Source organism: Cherax quadricarinatus, chromosome 47 (genome assembly GCF_038502225.1).
Source record: "Cherax quadricarinatus isolate ZL_2023a chromosome 47, ASM3850222v1, whole genome shotgun sequence".
NCBI lineage: Eukaryota > Metazoa > Arthropoda > Malacostraca > Decapoda > Parastacidae > Cherax > Cherax quadricarinatus.
In genome coordinates this window covers 10,002,599-10,023,253 of record NC_091338.1, presented here as the reverse complement: position 1 = coordinate 10,023,253, position 20,655 = coordinate 10,002,599, and the positions used below count along the sequence as shown (strand labels likewise).

The window sequence follows — 20,655 nt, the reverse complement described above, 5'->3', positions numbered from 1 at the left end:
TAACCTCTTTATTACACCTATCACTACTAATCATGCTAGTATTACTACACCTACCAACACTTATGCTAGTATTACTAAACCTACCACCACTTACCATGCTGGTATTACTACGCCTACCACCACTTACCATGCTGGTATTACTACACCTACCACCACTTACCATGCTGGTATTACTACACCTACCACTACTTACCATGCTGGTATTACTACGCCTACCACCACTTACCATGTTGGTATTACTACACCTACCACCACTCACCATGCTGGTATTACTACAACTACCACCACTTACCATGCTGGTATTACTACACCTACCACCACTTATGCCAGTATTACTACACCTATCATCACTTACCATGCTGGTATTACTACACCTACCACCACTTATGCTAGTATTACTACACCTACCACCACTTATGCTAGTATTACTACACCTACCACCACTTATGCCAGTATTACTACACCTACCACCACTTATCATGCCAGTATTACTACACCTACCACCACTTATCATGCCAGTATTACTACACCTACCACCACTTATGCTAGTATTACTACACCTAACACCACTTATGCTAGTATTACTACACCTACCACCACTAATCATGCTAGTATTACTACACTTACCACCATTAATCATGCTGGTAATACTACACCTACACTTATCATGCTAGTATGACACCTACCACCACTTACCATGCCAGTATTACTACACCTATCATCGCTTAACATGTTGGTATTACTACACCTACCACCACTTATGCTAGTATTACTACGCCTACCACCACTTACCATGCTGGTATTACTACACATACCACCACTCACCATGCTGGTATTACTACACCTACCACCACTTATGCCAGTATTACTACATACTACACCTATCATCAGTTACCATGCTGGTATTACACCTACCACCACTTATGCTAGTATTACTACACCTACCACTACTTATGCTAGTATTACTACACCTACCACCACTTATGCTAGTATTACTACACCTACCACCACTTATCATGCCAGTATTACAACACCTACCACCACTTATCATGCTGGTATTACTATACCTACCACCACTTATCATGCTAGTATTACTACACCTACCACCACTTATCATGCTGGTATTACTATACCTACCACCACTTATCATGCTAGTATTACTACACCTACCACCACTTGCCATGCTGGTATTACTGCACCTACCAAGACTTATGCTAGTATTACACCTACCACCACTTACCATGTTGGTATTACTACACCTACCACCACTTACCATGCTGGTATTACTCTACCTACCACCACTTATCATGCCAGTATTACTACACCTATCATCGCTTAACATGTTGGTATTACTGCACCTACCACCACTTACCATGCTGATATTACTGCACCTACCACGACTTATGCTAGTATTACACCTACCACCACTTACCATGTTGGTATTACTACACCTACCACCACTTACCATGCTGGTATTACTCTACCTACTTACCATGCTGGTATTACAACACCTACCACCACTTATCATGCTGGTATTACTATACCTACCACCACTTATCATGCTAGTATTACTACACCTACCACCACTTGCCATGCTGGTATTACTGCACCTACCACCACTTACCATGCTGGTATTACTGCACCTACCACCACTTATGCTAGTATTACTACACCTACCACCACTCACCATGCTGGTATTACTACACCTACCACCACTTATCATGCTAATATTACTACACCTACCACCACTTATCATGCTAGTATTACTACACCTACCACCACTTACCATGCTGGTACTACTACATCTACCACCACTTTTCATGCCAGTATTACTACACCTATCACCACTTACCATGCTAGTATTACTACACCTACCACCACTTATCATGCCAGTATTACTACACCTATCACCACTTACCATGCTGGTATTACTATACCTACCACCACTTATGCTAGTATTACACCTACCACCACTTATGCTAGTATTACTACACCTACCACCACTTATGCTAGTATTACTACACCTACCACCACTTATGCCAGTATTACACCTACCACCACTTGCCATGCTGGTATTACTGCACCTACCACCACTTACCATGCTGGTATTACTGCACCTACCACCACTTACCATGCTGGTATTACTACACCTACCACTCACCATGCTGGTAGTACTACACCTACCACCACTTATCATGCTAGTATTATTACACCTACCACCACTCACCAAGCAGGTATTACACCATCACTTATCATGCCAGTATTACACCTACCACTTACCATGCTGGTATTACTACACCTACCACCACTTACCATGTTAGTATTACACCTAGCACCACTTACCATGCTGGTATTACTACGCCTACCACCACTTACCATGCTGGTATTACTACACCTACCACCACTTACCATGTTGGTATTACTACACCTACCACCACTTACCATGCTGGTGTTACTGCACCTCCTACCACTTACCATGCTGGTATTACTATACCTACCACCACTTACCATGCTGGTATTACTGCACCTACCAACACTTATGTTAGTATTACACCTACCACCACTTACCATGCTGGTATTACTACACCTACTACCACTCACCATGCTGGTAGTACTACACCTACCACCACTTATCATACTAGTATTATTACACCTACCACCACTCACCAAGCAGGTATTACACCATCACTTATCATGCCAGTATTATTACACCTACCACCACTTACCATGCTGGTATTACTATACCTACCACCACTTACCATGTTGGTATTACTACACCTAGCACCACTTACCATGCTGGTATTACTACACCTACCACCCCTTACCATGCTGGTATTACTACACCTACCACCACTTACCATGTTGGTATTACGCTTACCACCACTTACCATGCTTGTATTACACCTACCACCACTTACCATGCTGGTATTACTGCACCTACTACCACTTACCATGCTGGTATTACTACATCTACCACCAATTACCATGCTGGTATTACTACACCTACCACCACTTACCATGCTGGTATTACTACACCTACCACCACTTACCATGTTGGTATTACTACACCTAGCACCACTTACAATGCTGGTATTACTACACCTACCACGACCTTAGTTACATCCTTTTAAATGACGAACATGGCCTCCTAAACTCATAAAAATAATAACTGGATTGCTAAGAGATGTCCGTCTTCACTTTACCAATAACAGACCTAATTATAAGTTTTCAAGGCTGAAGCAAATACTACTGTTGCTACACCTAACACTTACTGCTCCTATTACTATTTCTACAAGTACCATTAGTGCTACTACTACGTACCACTACTGCTATTACTACTACTTAATGTACTACTAGTGCTACTATAGTTACTACACTTAGTATTGCTAATACTATTACAACATCTACGATACTACTATTACTACACCTACCATCACTGGAACTACTACTATTACTACAACTATCGTTACTACCATCTTTCCTAATACTATTACTACTGCATCTACCACTATATTGTTGCTACAACTACCCTTACTAACCTACAACTACTGCTACCACTACATATCTTACCTTGAAAGGGTACTTAGTAGCTTAAGATGAAATAAAAGTGTGGCTGCCTTCTGGAGCCACTTAAAGTGGCACTTTAAAGTGACCAACGACATTCAGTAGAAAACAACAAGTGACAATTTGCTCCCTCGCATCTGTGTGTTTGTATTCATGTTCAGACATGTTCGACACTTGGTAGCAAGAGAGAGAGAGAGAGAGAGAGAGAGAGAGAGAGAGAGAGAGAGAGAGAGAGAGAGAGAGAGAGAGAGAGAGATTCATTGGATCAAATTTCTCTCCCCCTCCAAAAAAATAGTAGCGGTCAAGATTTAAATCTTTCTGTCGGTGTTCTGCGGCAACTTTGCGCCTGTGTCTGCGCACTTTGCAACTGAAGCTTCACTAATCTTCAACTGAGCTTCATTTCTTTTTGTGAGAAACTGTCATGGTTTTCTTACATTGTCAACAGATCAGCGTTTCAATTATTGATGTGGCTATAGTTTTGGTTATTGTTGTGATTGTAGTTTTGGTTATTGTAGTTGTAGTTTTGATTATTGTAGTTGTAGTTTTGATTATTGTAGTTGTAGTTTTGGTTATTGTAGTTGTAGTTTTGGTTGTTGTAGTTGTAGTTTTGATTATTGTAGTTGTAGTTTTGATTATTGTAGTTGTAGTTTTGATTATTGTAGTTGTAGTTTTGGTTATTGTAGTTGTAGTTTTGGTTGTTGTAGTTGTAGTTTTGGTTGTAGTTGTTGTAACTAGTGTGGTTGTAGTTTTATTTCTTGTTGTGGTTAAAACTTTGGCTGTTCATTACACACACTTTTTTCTCACTCCTAAAACTAACATTCTGGGAATCTAAAGAAAACGAAGCTCTAGGGAAAAGCGAAAATCATTCTTCAGGGTTATTGCTGTAACCCAAAACTCAAGAAAAATACATTGTAACGGAGAAAACAATTGCATTGTCTTCAGGAGAACACGCTAAATACATGAACCAGCAAAATAGGGAAATACCAAACGCCTGAACCTCTGATATTTTGAATCTGAAAAAAACTGATTGCGTCTTGGGTGGTGACACGCACACTGGAGCGGACAGCACAAGTCTTACCAGAAGACAGCAGAAGCGATTTCTTTCAGGGACCTGATTCTCGCCTGTATGGAGGGGGCAGGGCGAGTCTCTGGGAGATTTTAGGAGTTCCCCATCGATCCACGAGCCAGTTTTTGTCAGCAGTAGTAGCACAAAGAAGTTAGCGGAGCTGAACCGAAATAATTAGGGTATGTTGTAAGGGCCGCACGGAATGGCACAGAAAACGAGATTTTAAAAGAAAAATGACACTCCCACCCCACCCCGTTTTTAAATGCCACATTAAAATTTGGATGAGTGATTCTAATGTCTTTTTATGACATCTGCCTTTTTTTTTCTTTTTTTTTTTAGTGCGTGTATTATGCTTTAAAATTTATTAGATTATAAAAGAAAAAAAAGTTACTTTATTTAATTTTATTTAATTTGGAGACAGAAATGCATTATAAAACGAGATTCTTTATTGACAACGTTTCGCTCATACAGTGGGCTTTATAAAGTCAGACTATGAGGAGAGGGAGAGGGATGGAAAAGGAGGGATGGAAAAGGAGGGAGGGAGGGAGGGAGGGAGGGAGGGAGGGAGGGAGGGAGAGAGAGAGAGAGAGAGAGAGAGAGAGAGAGAGAGAGAGAGAGAGAGAGAGAGAGAGAACATTGTGATGAAGATTCAGATTCATCTCTCTCTCTAGAACAGATCCGTTTGTGACCTGATGAAGCCCAGTGTGTGGGCGAAACGTTGTCAGTAAATGATCCCATTATAACGCACCTTTGTCCCTTTTTCCCATATCGTAAATTTTATATTCTCTCCAATGATACTTAATCTTCCATGAAAATGGCAAATTGAGCATCGACACATCGTAATGTACGCACCATCCTCCCTCATCACACAGTCTCCCAGCTTTAACTTTCTCCCCATTAGGTTTTACTTGACTTCTTCCCCATCCCTGGCTCCTTAACCCGTCCTAACAACTTCCCTTTGTGCTACACACTAGAACTCGGGACAACGAGTGTCTGCCAGTCTGTGTTTGAATGTCTTCCTGCTTGTCTGCTTTTATTGCTCCTCTGCAAAGCTGTGTGCTCACTTGCCTGCTGTCTGTGCCTGCTTACCTACTGGTTACTTCCGCACGTCTCTGCTTAATGGTCTATCCACTTGTCTGTCTGCCTGTCATGCTGTTTACCTGGCTGCGTGTCTGAGTCTTTTTGTATCAGTCTGTGAGTCTACTGCATTATAGAAAAAATTCTAAACAGACTTTCTCTTGCCTTCTCCTCATGGCGAGGAACACACTAACGAGGAACCAAAACAAACGAATCTTTGCAGAGACCAATTAAATTTTTTTTAATGAAAAGAAAAAAGCATAAGAGAGATGACACAAAGAGAGATAATACAAGGAGAGAGCAACTACGAGGAGAAAGACAGTACGAAAAGAGACAGAGAATGCGAGGAGAGATAATACGAGGGGAGAAACAGATAATACGAGGGGAGAGAGGATACGAAGCAGAGGTTCTAGCTGCCCGACTGAGAAGAGTAACGGTGTTCGGTTATTTTTTTGCTGGTGTACAATACGACAACTATACAATAAAACACTGTGCAGCACTTTATTTCCTAAACGCTTCGCCTTCGCAGCAGACTTCTTCACTCCAATACAAAGGCGACTAAATACACCAGAGATAGCTGAAGAACATTTTGAGGTGTTTAGTGGCTAGGTGTTGAAAGAAACGTAGAGGTAATTTTTGAGGGAATGACCACTTCAAAATTACCTATCCATTTCCATCAAAGCTGAACGACAGACCACTATACGAGTCTTCTGCGCAGCTGACCAAAGTGTTTAATTAAGCTTGACTGGGATGTTTTAAAGATTTTTACGACGTAAGCTTGACATCTTAGGAGAGTATAAGGTACACTTATATTCAACATCCCAAGGAGTATATTGTATTGGAGGGACAATTCACCTGTTATATAAAAATTTAGAACTGGGTTTAGTTGTAATGTGGCTATGTAATCCTTCGGACTTAAACTGTTGATATTTTGAGCTTAAAAATATACTACTATAGATTAATATGTAAGCTTCGACTACCACACTGGATCGTGTTGCATAAGTCAAGGATCAAAGGTAATAAATTTTTATTCACGTTCCAATATGTTATGTATAAAAAACAGGTGCGCGCGCGCGCGCACACACACACACACACCGCAGCAACACAGCCAGCAAACAGACGTAAACAAGGCAGCAACACTGACATGTGTGAACATTAAAATGGTATAAAATACCGACAGGTTGTTAGTAAGATATATAACAGATAAGTAGTTAGGTAGTGAATGTTTTGTTTACATAGTAGGCTTCTTCAGTCAACTTTTCTGTACTTGACTGAAGAAGCCTACTGTGTAGGCGAAACGTTTCACAATAAAGATACCTAACTGTTGCATATGTGTCACTGACATGTGTACACCAGCCGGCAAATACAGACATACAAAGTGCATCAACATATACAGGTACATTAAAAAAGAGCCACACCAGCAGCAGAACACATTCAGCACTGCTGAGGACACTACTAGACATTGTTTTGTTGACAAGAGAAACTGTAAACTGACCAGCGATAGTTTACCTAAACTAAATGTTGCCCAAATATTAATAAAAGTTCTTCCTAAAACTCTGAATTATAGTTTTCCCTAAACATCAGAAAATATTTTTTTAAGAATGCGAGAGAGAGAGAGAGAGAGAGAGAGAGAGAGAGAGAGAGAGAGAGAGAGTAATTTTAGTTTGCAAAAAAAAAAGGAACTCTGATCCTTAATCTTGTAAAGCGTTTAAGTGTTAGATGAAAAAAAAAGTGAAGAGGGAGAGTGGGGGAGAATATGGAGAGGATAAAGGGAAGAAATGACGGGAAAGGGTGAAAAGGGATGGAAAATAAAGGGAGAAGGAGATACAGGAAGGGAAGTAAAAGGATGCCGGTGATGGATGAGACGAGGGCGGGAGGGAACGAGGGGAGACGAGTGGGAGGGAATGAGGGGAGACGAGTGGGAGGGAATGAGGGGAGACGAGTGGGAGGGAACGAGGGGAGACGAGTGGGAGGGAACGAGGGGAGACGAGTGGGAGGGAACGAGAGGGAGGGAACAAAGGGCGACTAGGGGAGTGAATGACACGATACAAGAGAAACAGAACAAGGGGGGAGCAGAAGGATGGGAAATGTATATCGCATATAACCCAGTTCACGAACCTTCGACTGTCATTTCCTTTCTCGTGAGAGAGAGAGAGAGAGAGAGAGAGAGAGAGAGAGAGAGAGAGAGAGAGAGAGAGAGAGAGAGAGAGAGAGAGAGAGAGAGAGAGAGAGAGAGAGAGAGAGAGAGAGAGAGAGAGAGAGAGAGAGAGAGAGAGAGAGAGAGAGAGAGAGAGGGAGAGAGAGAGAGGGAGAGAGAGAGGGAGAGAGACAGATAGAGAGAGAGAGAAAGAGAGAGAGAGAGAGAGAGAGCTGGCTTCTTTCAAGAGAACAAAAGAATGCTACAGGGTATCCCAAGCCAAGAGTGGAGTACCTCTGTAACGTCCCCAACACAGGTGTGGAGCACCTCTGTAACGTCCCCAACACAGGTGTGGAGCACCTCTGTAACGTCCCCAACACAGGTGTGGAGCACCTCTGCAGGGTCCCCAGCATAGCAGGTGTGGAGCACCTCTGTAACGTCCCCAACACAGATGTGGAGCACCTTTGTAAGATCTAATATCGTTGTTTTCGAAGATACAATAGTAGTAAATCTATCAGATACACTAGTGAGAGAATACAGTTAACTCGACGAGTGAATCCACAAACTTAATGAGCCACAGAGTGAACCTAAACACTGAATACGCAAACCCTTATCAGGACCACTAGAGGCAGGAATAGCCGTTATCGAGACCACCAGAGCCAAGAGTAGCCCATATTAGGACAACCAGAGGCAAGAGTAGCCCTTATTGAGACCACCAGAGGCAAGAGTAGCCCTTATTGAGACCACCAGAGGCAAGAGTAGCCATTATTGAGACCACAAGAGGCAAGAACAGCCCTTATTGAGACCACAAGAGGCAAGAGTAGCCCTTATTGAGATCACCAGGGGCAAGAGTAGCCCTTACTGAGATCACCAGGGGCAAGAGTAGCAATTATTAGGATCAGAGACAAGAGCAGCCCATATTAGGACCTCCAGAAGCAAGAGTAGCCCTTATTAGGACCACCAGAGGCAAGAGTAGCCCATATTAGGATCACCAGAGGCAAGAGTAGCCCTTATTAGGATCACCAGAGGCAAGAGTGGCCCTTATTAGGATCACCAGAGGCAAGAGTGGCCCTTATTAGGATCACCAGAGGCAAGAGTGGCTCTTATTAGGATCACCAGAGGCAAGAGCAGCCCATATTAGGATCACCAGAGGCAAGAGTAGCCCTTATTAGGATCACCAGAGGCAAGAGTGGCCCTTATTAGGATCACCAGAGGCAAGAGTAGCCCTTATTAGGATCACCAGAGGCAAGAGTAGCCCTTATTAGACCACCAGAGGCAAGAGTAGCAATTATTAGGATCACCAGAGGCAAGAGTAGCCCTTATTAGGATCACCAGAGGCAAGAGTAGCCCTTATTAGAATCACCAGAGGCAAGAGTAGCCCTTATTAGAATCACCAGAGGCAAGAGTAGCCCTTATTAGGATCACCAGAGGCAAGAGTAGCCCTTATTAGGATCACCAGAGGCAAGAGTAGCCCTTATTAGGATCACCAGAGGCAAGAGTAGCCCTTATCACATCCATCCGAGATAGCTGTGACCCTCAATATAACTCTCTGAAGCTGATAAACCCTCTGTATTATCTTCTAGAGCAGATATGTCACTTACGTGTCACACGACTCTGAAGTAGATGTATCTATCCATTTTACTCATGAAATAGATGTAGCTCTCAATATATATATGGGGTACACAAAGTCCTTTTTCCCCCCCCATTTCAAATTTTTCTTATAACGAAAGGGTAACGGGTATGAAATTGCACGTTTTTCTGAAAGTGACAACTGATCCAAAAGAGTTTTTATGCGGCTTCAACGTTGCCTAATCCAGGAAACCTCAACTTGTGCACCTCTAGTGGTCTGTAACACGCCCTCGAAAATCCACGTATTGGTCAACATATCGGTGTGACTTCTGCGATGTCATCGTTTACTCTAGCACGGAGTGTTGTGACGCTACTGATATCTGGAAAACATGATCCTTCACAAACCTCTCCATAAGAAGTCTATAGAGGCGTGATATCAGAGGAGCGTCGGGGTGGGGATGTATACGACAGTTACATCATTCTTAATTCCTATGCCAAGGATCTTCCTCAGAACCTGGCAACTTTTATTTACTCTCTGGAATAATTTTTAAAAGCTGAGGAAGAGATAAGAAAGAAGAGAGAAGAGAAAAAAGATAAGAGAATGAAGATGAGGAGAGAAGGAAGATGAAGATAGAAGATGAAGGGAGAATAAACAGTAAAGACGAAAGATGAGAGAAGATAAGAAAAAAAGATGAGATAAGAAGGAAAATGAAGAGAGAATGGTGGTGAGAGAAGAGGAGGAGGAGAGATGAGAGGAGGACGAAGAGAAAAGGATGAAACGTAGAGGAAATGTCATCATGTTTAAAACACGTTTTTCTTGACCTGTAATTGGCTGTCTCCTCATTTCCTAATTACCTGACTTAACTTCTGGCTGGCTCGCTCTTTCTCTCTCTCTCTACTTAAATTCGATAAAACATTTATATGGGACACGACGATAGTAAAAGTTATGCCGATACTGATATTCACTTTTAGGCCGATATCACTCGTATTGATACGTTGGCAGGTTCCCAATATTCACAACTCTTTCCATTTCATAGGCTGAGAACAAGAAACCTCTTGAAGGAAAGGAAAGATCGGGAAATTGGTGGTTGGTGTCTTAGGTGATCTGGTTGTTAAAACCCAACCACTACGGTAAGTGTACCCATCGTAGGAGGGATGAAAACAACGGCAAGTTAAGCCAGTGTTATGGGTTCTCGACCCGCCCACCAAGATGAAATTAGATTTTAGGTAAAAGGACACGTGGGCAACTAATGACATTTTACTGAGGTAACGTTTCGCTCTCCAGTAGCTTTGTCAAGCCATTAGCTCCTGGAGAGTGAAACGTTGCCACACTAAAATGTCGCATTAGTTGCACTTCTGTACTTTGACCTAACATTGTTGGTGATTCCACCAACATTATTATAGATTATTAACCCGTATAAACCCGTAGGGATTATACAGCGCCTGTGGTGGGGAGGGGGATGGAAGGATTTTAGGCTCAATTCTGGGAAGTGAAGCACAGATCCAATTCCCTAGATCAAGAGCCCCCTCACCAGCGTCAAGAAACCTCCATTGAGGGGTATTACAGATTAGATTTTTCCCGCTGAAGAGGCTAGATTGTTGTGCACCCCATATCTATCCTTTGAACGGTAGTATATGGATGCACACAAGCCCTAGGAACTAAACTCTTAGCAACGTAGGGTATTCAGAGCTTTTCGCCACTTTTTAAGCTGGAAGAGCATCATGAACATCAAGAGCCATGAGGTCACTTCAAGCGTAAGTCGTTCTGCAGGAGTGACGATTCATCCCCCACCCACCGAGATACCAGACACGAAAATATATTTTTGGAGGCCTCTACCGGAGACCTCTACTAATGGCAAGGTTGAAATGGGACAAAAAAGAGTGAGAGGTAGTGTGACAGCCAGTAGGAGGGAGAAGTGCGCTATCTTGGGTAACTGACTGGCTGGCTGGCTGGCTAAGAGGGTAACTATCGGATTGGCTTACGAACTAGCTGGCTAGGTGAATGGGAGGTTATTTTCCATCCCTACGGATGGAAAATAACCTCTTGGTAACGAGTTAAGTTTCGCCTCATCTCACTGATTTGAAATTGAATTTGCGTGCTTCTGACCCTGGCCAAGCTGACCTAATACAACTGATTGTATTACGAGTGTAGATACATCAAATACAAGTGTGGATATGTTAAATACAAGTGTGGGTACGACAAATACACGCGTCGGTACGACAAATATGCCTCAGTTCATACTTCCCTTGACAGTTATTCGTTATTTTTTGAGATTTAGAGATTTTTTTAATTCATTGCGAGTATTGTACACATACCAGTTTGACTTACGTAAATCAACTAATACTATGCATCTGAGTTATGTAACAGCAGTGCTGACACAGAACCACAGAGGTGACACACTCGACACAGAACCACAGAGTGACACACTCGACACAGAACCACAGAGAAACGACACACGACACAGAACCACAGAGGTGACACACTCGACACAGAACCACAGAGTGACACACTCGACACAGAACCACAGAGAAACGACACACGACACAGAACCATAGAGGTGACACACTCGCACAGAACCACAGAGAGGTGACACACTAGACACAGAACCACATAGAAGCAACACAAGGCAACACAACAGTGTCACATCCAAGGCAGCAACATACCCACCATGAAGAATTTCCCCGTGCCACAGTGCTTCCCTAGGTATAAGGGGGGAGGCAGGTGAGGGCTCAGGAACCCTTCCTGCTGAGATGCTCGCTTGCCCGTCGGCCGCAGTTGAAAACCAATGACAAAAACTGCAGCTTCAAGACAAACACGGGGCAGCTGATGCCGGGATATAGACAGCTGCTGTTGCTGCTGCTGCGAGAAAGTCCAAGACAGCTGAGATTCGAGGCCGGAGGCTGTAGACGCAGGTGAAGGCGGCAGTGGTGGTGGCAGGGGAAGGAGGCTGGTGTTGGCAGGGTCTTCCTCAAGCTATATGTGTCCGCCACGCGGGCCACTCCCAGTCTTCCCCGTTGCCTAGCTGCCAGCAGCTTTCATGTGTTTGTTTTCCGCCAGCCAAGCTGAACATTTTATGTATGTCTCCTTCCGTGTGTTGGTCTTTTTTTATTATTGTTGTCCCCATGTTGCCGCTGATGCTGATGTTGATTTTGCTACTTCTGATGCTGTTGCCGCTGCTGTTGCTACTGCTGCATCTGTTGATGGGTCCTATGCTTAGGCTACTGACGTGATTAACGCTCGTTCACACGAACTCACTCTCTCTCTCTCTCTCTCTCTCTCTCACACACACACACACACACACACACACACACACACACACACACACACACACACACACACACACACACACACACACACACACACACACTGCGTGGAATAGACAAGGTGGACAAAGACAGGATGTTCCAGGGAGGGGACACAGAAACAAGAGGCCACAATTGGAAGTTGAAGACACAAATGAGTCAGAGAGATAGTAGGAAGTATTTCTTCAGTCATAGAGTTGTAAGGCAGTGGAATAGCCTAGAAAATGACGTAGTGGAGGCAGGAACCATACACAGTTTTAAGACGAGGTTTGATAAAGCTCATGGAGCGGGGAGAGAGAGGGCCTAGTAGCAACCGGTGAAGAGGCGGGGCCAGGAGCTAGGACTCGACCCCTGCAGCCACAAATAGGTAAGCAAATAGGTGAGTACACACACACACACATACACCTCCTGGGCTCCGCCGTCCAGGTCATCGTTTGTTCTGTGTAAAATACTCCAGATCACGTCAGTATTCGTCATCATTACAACATGCTGCAGCAGTCTGTCAAGTTGGATTTAAATGTCGTAATAACGGAAATATGGCGAAACATTGTGCAAAGAGCAGTTCGTTCTGAAACAGGTGTTTTTTTTTCACTATTACCAGTACTAAGCCACTTAGATCCCTCTGGTATACTGGAACTTCGGAAAAGAATAGAAAAGGCACAATACCGTGACTGGAATACACAAACTTATGACGACGTTTCGGTCTGACTTGGAAAATTAACTAGTCCAAGTCGGATCGAAATGTCATCACATGTTCCAGTCTCCTATGTGCGAGTTATTCATATACTGGACCTTCCAGGACTGCCTCAGTACCACGTGGGGTTGCTTCTTCCCTAATCAAAGAGACATCTTTCATTACGATTTTAACCAGAGGTAATCAGTCCCTCAGCCTTGGGATCTTGATACCAGGATTTCCTCAACTCTTGTCTAACATACAGGCATGACCTACTTACGCTAGTGTAACTGTTCACTGGAGACTCCGCCTCCTCCTGCTTCTACTCACCTAACTGCAGTATATAAGCTGCTTCTCTGCACATATGCCGTACATTTCTCAAGACTGATGGACCGAACACGTCGACTCCAGGCTGAGGGACTGATTACCTCATATTCCTCATCTTCTGTTATTTTCCTTACTGGACTGAAGAAGCCACTGGCTGGCGAAACGTTTCGAGAATAAAGATATCTAAATGTTGAACAAGTGTCTCATTTACCAGCTTGTAAATTTTCTAAACCATTTATTCACAACGAGATGTAAACATGTAAGTTAGTTCATTACCACTATAACTTGTTTAGCTATCAAAACTTCGCGACCTAGTCCCTGGGCCCATTATGGGCCTCTGTAATCTTCATACTGCCGCCCGCAGGATGGGAATGGGGTGAATAATAAAGATATTAAATTTAACCTGCCTGCTCTGCCAATGTCTCGAGTACCTGGACCACAATGCCTATGACATAAGCTTGACGGACTGACCACCACCTACCAAGAGTGAAAAACAGATCACGTCAAACCTACTTCTACTGTCTCCAGTGTTGTTGCCACCAGTGTTGTTGCCACCAGAGTTGTTGCCACCAGTGTTGTTGCATTCTTCAGCCGAAGAATCTTGTGCGGGTGAAACGTTCGGCAATAAAGATATTCAACTGATGCGTATATGTTTTACTGATCAACTTGTCGGTACTGTATACCATCAATTAGATTATCTTGGTGTTGTGACTGAATAGAAACAGTATGCTTAAAAATACTTGTCCACAGGTTTCGCGATGCCCGGCAATCGAACCCGGATGTTATGATCACCGAGCCACAGGTCACCATATAGACTAGTGACCTGCAGAATTCAGGAATCCGTCGCTCTAACCTCACAGACTACAATAACACTAAATGATTCTAGGCAATGTTAGATGCTCCAAACTGTGATAATTTGTATGATTCTCTCAAGCCCTCTTAAGCCATGTCAATACACAATGACATGACTTAGAACGCCAAGATGTAGATCTAGACATAGATCTTGGCCTCCTCTAAGCCGGGTCAGTGTATACTGGCATGGCTTAGGAGAACCAAGTTGAAGGAGGTTCCTGAGTAGTCGGGATGTGGTTCACATGTCATAATGCTGTCAACAGAGAGTCTGGAATCAGGTCGCAGGGACGATGACCCACGAAGCCCTTTTCATTTCGTATAACATTTACTTAAAGATAGTACATCGCCTAGTGTCGAGTGGATACTTCATGGTATGAACATATCTAACGTTAAGTGTTTCAACTCTACAGTTAACTGAAAGACGTTCTGTAGATATACCCTAACTTATCCGAGTCCTTTTTACGAGGGTACTTCTAACTTCGTAGCGTGATTTGAAGCCAAGTTGATCAACCTCCCAGGTACCTACTTACTGCCAGGTGATCAAGGATGTCAGCAAAAGCTTTAACACACTGGACGCTGATCACTGGTTTTTTTAAACCACTTCTGGGTGTCAATTATCAAGGTTCAATAGCAACAAGTTTCATGCAAGGGTCAGAGGGTCGCTATGATTCCTTGGATCAAAAGACATCTAACCGTCATCAAGGAGCCCTTCTTGAAAGGCCACATTCGTAGAGTACAGAACAAAACGGAATAAAATAAATAGTGAGAGAGAATGAGAGAGTCAGAATGAGAATGAGAGAATGAGAGAGACAGACGGACAGACAGAGAGACACACAATGAGAGAGAGAGAGAGAGAGAGAGAGAGAGAGAGAGAGAGAGAGAGAGAGAGAGTTAACCATGTAAGAGTGACAACAACAGTACCTCTCACTTCCCTCTAATACCAATCTATTATCACGCTCCATTCCAGAAAAAAAAAAGATTTCTGTTTATTTTTTCATAGAATTAAAAATCAGCTGGAGTGACAATTCACTTGACACGTATTATTCCAGTATAAAAGCTGTTTCATTACTGGAAATGTGAAAAATCGCGTACTTTTTACAACTGTTGTTTATTTTTATCTGGTGATGAGTGAGGGTTTGGTGCTTACGTTGAACTGCGTGCAGCAGGCACCAACAGCCTCAATGGTCAACATCAACAGACCTTCGGACTGCGTGTAGCAGGCACCAACAGCCTCAATGGTCAACATCAACAGACCTTCGGACTGCGTGTAGCAGGCACCAACAGCCTCATTAATCACCGTCAACAGAGAACCAGTCTAGAACCAGGACGAAGGAACGAAAACATTTAAAGAAAGTTTTCGCTGTGTTTTTCAGCGAATATATATATATATATATATATATATATATATATATATATATATATATATATATATATATATATATATATATATATATATATATGTCGTGGCGAATAGATAAAACCTGCAATTTTACCTTAAATAACAACGCCCCTCTTGCCGAATAAGGCAAGCGAAAATTTGTATGCAATAAGTAAAACATGTCAATCAGCAAGAACTCATTTAAAGTTACGTCCTTTCTAAAAAATTTCTCTTATATATCTATGTTAATGTAAAAATTAATAATTTTGTACCAAAAGTAATTCAGAAAACTTACCTAACCTTATTATAACAAGCACAATTTAATTTAGCCTAATTCAACTAAATATGTTTTAGATAAGTTACAACGAAATATATTTTTTTCGTTAGATTCAAAATGATTTTTACGAAATTATTGCATACACAAATCTTCGCTTGCCTTATTCAGCAAGAAGTGCGTTGCTATTTAAGCCCAACCACCCGTCGGGGTGGTTTCTGGGTTGAGAGTATTGTTGGCAGCTGTAGCAAGGTTTTTTTTGTGATGTCGTTGAGCTCATTGTGTCTTGCATGCCAGCCCTTGGTTCTGGAACAGTTAAGACCATGTAGACCATATTGGTTGGCTTGCGCTTGCGCAGAGCCACTGCAATACGGAGGGTCTTAGGATCAAGGCGCGTTCCCATTGCAGATGTGGGAACTGTTTGGAGGCAGTCCCCGGAGTGAGGTGCGCTCACAGCTTGGAGACGGGCAGTCTCCCTGACTGATGTTACAGCCCTGAGCATGTTGGCAAGCACCTTTTCATCGATCGGGCCATCCCAGCTTGACTGTGAGCCAGTCCTGCACTAGGGTTTGGTGCTGGAGCAGCAAGAGTCTCCCATTCATTGATGGCACTGGAATAGTTAGGGTCCTGTATTCCTGCCGAGTCACTGAGGTTATCAGGAAAAATTTGTCATATAAACTCGTTTGATGCAATAGAAGAGGATAGGAAAGCTGGTAGAACAATCTGGGAGGATCTGCGTACTTCCAGCCCCCCAAGCCTGACCGGAAGTGAGGCTTGCAACCACTGTCCATCTTCAAGGGAAAGATTCAATACACTCTCTAGCATGGTCTTAAGGAGAGAGTCATTTTCCTTGAGTTTCGGACTGCTGAAGGCTGGGGAGCATCTCAGAAAGTAGGTAAGTTTTGGGATTGACAGGCACCTGGTGAGTAGGTAGATGGCATCATGTGTGTGTGTGTGTGTGTTTAGGTGTGTACTCACCGAGTTGTGCTTGCGGGGGTCGAATCTCCGCTCCTGGCTTCGCCTCTTAAACCAGAAGTGCCGCCATTTATTGGTTGATGGCCTTGTGAGTCCTATCGTACCTATTCTTGCTTCTGCCACTTTGTCATCTAGCACAGCCCATATATTAAACCCCAGAAACTGAAATAGCATTTCCTAACATCCTTGTGGCTTTTGTATGTCTTTAGTTTTCATCTATAACCTCTCGCTGCTCAAGCCTCTCATATCAAAAAGTCTGTCTCTATGTGCTCTGTCAAAGCTCTGAGTATCTTGCATGTGGTGATCATGTCTCCCGTAATCCTTCTTTCTTCTAAAGTCGTCAGGTTTATTTCCTTTAGTCTCTTTTCATAACTCAATTCCTTGGCTCTGGGACTAGTCTTGGTGCAGACATTTGGACTTGCTCTAATTTTCTTACGTAACTGACCAGGGGAGGGCTCTATGCTGGTGCTGCGTACTCCACGTTAGGGTTATGTAGTGTTCTTAAGGATTCTTCACTGATGTTTCTGAAGGTAGTTTTGAGATTAGCTATCCTCGCATATAATGCAGATCATCGATTTATTTGCACTTCTGGCGACATGTTGCGTGGTATGTTCACTCCAAGATCTTTTTTTCCTTGAGTGATATCTGTAGTTTCTTGTTTCTCAAGCTGTAATTTGTGTTTGGTCGCCTCTCTCCATCTCAAATTTTCATGACCATGCACATTCTTAATAATTCTTGCAGTTTGTTCAGGTCTCTCTCTCTCTCTCTCTCTCTCTCTCTCTCTATGTGTGTTCGTGCTCATATGCTGGTAGGGCTGCAGGCTCGACCCTTCATCCGTTAATCACGACACAGCAACATAACTGTTACAGTCATATGTAGCCAGATTTTTTTTACTGAATAAAATTAGGTATACTCGCATTGTGCTGCAACCCAATTCTACATAAAAGTTACACAGTGGGTAAAAAATAGCAAGCTATGTTTCCAATGTAATTTTCCATCACAGCAATGAATTGTGTAAAGTTATGAATTCTGTCATTACTGACGGACAGGTAGATGAGGCAAAGAAGTGACGGAATGTGAAGGAGAATGTAGTGGTGGACAGGTATTGAGGTGACAGTGGTTAGGGCACTAGAGGATAGGCAGGGGTAAAGACAAATGACAGTAGGAATAGACAGGCAGGCAGAAGACGGAACAGAAAATAGTCCTGCACAGATATAGAGTGCAGATAGCAGTGATGGTCAGGTCAAGTGAGGAACAGTAGAGAGAGTAGAGAATAGTGGTGGACACGTATAGAGAGGGCAGATAGCAGTGATCGTCAGGTCCAGAGCAGGCAGGAAACAGGGCAAACAGCAGTGATGGTCAGGTCCAGAGAAGGCAGTAGAAAGGGCAGAAAGCATTCAGTGAGGGCTACGTCCGACTCGGGCAGGTGCGTCTTGGAGAGGAGGACATCCGGCGGAAGCAGCAGGTAAGGGCGGGGTGGCCACACCGTGGGAAGCTCCTGCTATTTTGGGGCCAACACGGGAAAGCTCATGGCGCTAGTCACGTTGGTATCGCTGGCTCCTGTTGCACTCCACTGTTCAAGTTGATATCACTGGCTCCTGTTGCACGCCATTGCAAAAATTGGTATTACTGGCTACCGTTGCATACTATTCACTTTTGTAAGGTACTGTTGCAGTTACTTGTGAACACGAGACTTAAGATACGTAGAGAAAAAATTCAAGTGTGTGTACTCACCTATTTGTGGTTGCAGGGTCGATTCATAGCTCCTGGCCCCGCCTCTTCACTGATTGCTACTGGGTCCTCTCTCCCCCTGCTCCATGAGCTTTATCAAACCTCGCCTTGAAACAATGTATGGTTCCTGCCTCCACTAAGTCACTTACTAGGCTGTTCACCTCCTGACAACTCTATGACTGAAGAAATACTTCCTAACATCCCTTTGACTCATAAGAGTCTTCAACTTCTAACTGTGACCCCTTGTTTTTGTGTCCCATCTCTGGAACATCCTGTCTTTGTCCACCTTTTCAATTCCTCGCAGTATTTTATAAGTCGTTATCAAATCCTCCCTGACTTTCCTGTCCTCCAGTGTCGTCACGCCCGGTAAAGGGTTAACCTTTCTTCGTAGGACAATCCCCTTAACTCTGGACCTAGTCTTGCTGCAAACCTTCGCACTTTCTCTAACATCTTGAAGTGCTTGACCAGGTGCGGATTCCAAACTGGTGCTGCACACTCCAATATGGGCCTGTCTTATATGGTGTACAGAGTCTTGAACGATTCCTTACTGAAGTATCGGAACGCTATTCTTAGGTTTGCCAAACGACCGAATGCTGCAACAGTTATCTGCTTGATGTGCGCCTCAGATGTGCTCGGTATCATACTCATCCCAAGATCTTTTTCCTTGAGTAAGGTTTGCAATCTTTGGCCACTTAGACTATACTCTGTCTGCGGTCTTCTTTGCCCTTCCCCGATCTTCATGACTTTGCATTTGGCGGGATTAAATTCAAGAAGCCAGTTGCTGGACAAGACTTGTAGCCTGTCCAGGTCTCTTTGTAGTCCTGCCTGATCCTCAACCGATTTAATTCTCCTCATTAACTTCACATCATCTGCAAACGGGGATACTTCTGAGTCTATCCCTTCCGCTATGTCATTCACATATACCAAAAGCAGCACAGGTCCTAGCACTGACCCCTGTGGAACCCCGCTCGTCACCGGCACCCACTCTGACACTTCGTCATGTACCATGAGTCGTTGTTGCCTCCCTGTCAGATATTCTCAGATTCATAGTAGTGCCTTTCCTGTTATGCGTGCCTGATCCTCTAGCTTTTGCATTAATCTCTTGTGAGGAACTGTGTCGAAGGCCTTCTTGCAGTCCAAGAAAATGCAGTCTATCCACCTGTCCCTCTCGTGTCTTCTGCTACCTTGTCATAAAACTCCAGTAGGTTTGAGACACAGGATTTTCCTTCCCTGAAACCGTGCTGGTTGTCGTTTATAAGCTTGTGTCTTTCTAGGTGCTCCACCAATCTCCTCCTGATGTTCTCCATGACTTTGCATACTATACACGTCAATGATACAGGTCTGTAGTTTAATGCCTCGTGTCTGTGTCCTTTCTTAAAAATTGGGACTATATTTGCCATCTTCCATACCTCAGGTAGTTGCCCAGTTTCAATGAATGTGTTGAAGATTTTTGTTAGTGGCACACACAGCATCTCTGTTCCCTTTCTAGGGACCCATGGAAAGCTGTCTGGTCCCACTGCCTTTGAGGTATCCAGTTTACATAGCAGTTTCTTCACCTCCTTGGTTGTGTGTATTTCATCCAGCACTTTCTGGTGTACCTCTCTATTCTGAATTCCTGGAGTCCTTCCTGTCTCCACTGTAAATATTTCTTTAAATCTCATGTTGAGCTCCTCACATACCTCTTGGTCGTTTCTTGTGAACTCCCCAACTTCCTGCCTCAGCCTGATAA

General features: G+C 43.4%; 1 protein-coding gene across 1 annotated transcript in view; it reads right to left on the bottom strand.

Annotated features, from left to right (window-relative positions):
* Nucleotides 1-20,655, bottom strand: part of nrm (neuromusculin) — a 591,863-nt gene that overhangs the window by 536,227 nt on the left and 34,981 nt on the right. The gene's annotated exons all lie outside the window — the stretch shown is intronic.